Here is a 2,182-nt window from a genome sequence, read left to right as displayed (position 1 = left end):
TTGATGAAGAACCACCACCATGATCGATCCTTTCACTATCCAGTTGCTATACGATTACACCCATGACCACCATCGCAATCTCTTTGTTCGTCACCATAAACAACCTACACCACGTTCGGCTAACACTTAAACAACCCAACCCACTTCAACGGTGGACATGACCTCAGTCACCATCACCTTCCATGATCATTATGAAATGTCCCGTTCATATTGATTATAAACATTCCATATTAATTGATTTCATTTCGAGGTTTTGACCTCTATATGAGACGTTTTTCAAAGACTGAATTCATTTTTAAAACAACCATAACCTTTATTTTAACAATAAAGGTTTTAAAAACATTACGTAGATTATCAAATAATGATAATCTAAAATATACCGTTTACACACCACCATTACATAATGTTTACAATAGAAATATATTACATCGACATATGTTTCTTGAATGCAGTTTTTACACAATATCATACAAACATGGACTCCAAATCTTGTCCTTATTTTAGTATGCAACAGCGGAAGCTCTTATTATTCACCTGAGAATAAACATGCTTTAAACGTCAACAAAAATGTTGGTGAATTATAGGTTTAACCTATATATATCAAATCGTAACAATAGACCACAAGATTTCATATTTCAATACACATCCCATACATAGAGATAAAAATCATTCATATGGTGAACACCTGGTAACCGACATTAACAAGATGCATATATAAGAATATCCCCATCATTCTGGGACACCCTTCGGATATGATATAAATTTCGAAGTACTAAAGCATCTGGTACTTTGGATGGGGTTTGTTAGGACCAATAGATCTATCTTTAGGATTCGCGTCAATTAGGGTGTCTGTTCCCTAATTCTTAGATTACCAGACTTAATAAAAAGGGGCATATTCGATTTCGATAATTCAACCATAGAATGTAGTTTCACATACTTGTGTCTATTTTGTAAATGATTTATAAAACCTGCATGTATTCTCATCCCAAAAATATCAGATTTTAAAAGTGGGACTATAACTCACTTTCACAGATATTTCCTTCCTCAGAAATAAGACTTGGCCACGGATCGATTCACGAACCTATACAAATATGTACATATATATCAAAGTATGATCAAAATATAATTACAACAATTTTTATTATGTTTTAAAGATTTGAGTGTATTAAGTCAGCTGTCCTCGTTAGTAACCTACAACTAGAAGTCCACAGCTAGATGTACAGAAATAAATCGATACATATTATCTTAAATCAATCCACGACCCAGTGTATACACATCTCAGGCTAAATCACAACTCAAAGTATATATATTTTTGGAATCAACCTCAACCCTGTATAGCTAACTCCAACATTACTGCATATAGAGTGTCTATGGTTGTTCCAAATAATATATATACATGGGTCGATATGATATGTCAAAACATTTGCATACGTGTCTATAGTATCCCAAGATTACATAATATATTATAATACATGTATAATACAATATAAGTTAGCTAGGATATGATTTGTATAGATTTGTTAAACATTTTCCGTAGCTAAAAAGATCAAAAATATCCAATCTTGTTTTACCCATAACTTCTTCATTTTAAATCTGTTTTGAGTGAATCAAATTGATATGGTTTCATATTGAACTCTAATTTAAGAATCCAAACAGAAAAAGTATAGGTTTATAGTCAGAAATTTAAGTTACATGTCAATTACTAAAGAGGTAGTCATTTCCGTCGAAAATACGACATCTTGATGACCATTTTGAAAAACATACTTTCACTTTGAGTTTAACCAAGATTTTTGGATATAGTTTCATGTTCATATGAAAAATCATTTTCCCAGAAGAACAACTTTTAAATCAAAGTTTATCATAGTTTTTAATTATTCAAACCAAAACAGCCCCCGGTTTCACTACGACGGCGTATATCCGATTTTATGGTGTTCATCGTGTTTCCAGGTTTTAAATCATTAAGTTAGCATATCATATAGATATAGAACATGTGTTTAGTTGATTTTAAATGTCAAGTTAGAAGGATTAACTTTTGTTTGCGAACAAGTTTAGAATTAACTAAACTATGTTCTAGTGATTACAAGTTTAAACCTTCGAATAAGATAGCTTTATATGTATGAATCGAATGATGTTATGAACATCATTACTACCTCAAGTTTTCTGGATAAAACTACTAGAAATG

Source organism: Rutidosis leptorrhynchoides, chromosome 7 (assembly GCF_046630445.1).
Source record: "Rutidosis leptorrhynchoides isolate AG116_Rl617_1_P2 chromosome 7, CSIRO_AGI_Rlap_v1, whole genome shotgun sequence".
Lineage (NCBI taxonomy): Eukaryota > Viridiplantae > Streptophyta > Magnoliopsida > Asterales > Asteraceae > Rutidosis > Rutidosis leptorrhynchoides.
This window is presented reverse-complemented; position numbering follows the sequence as displayed.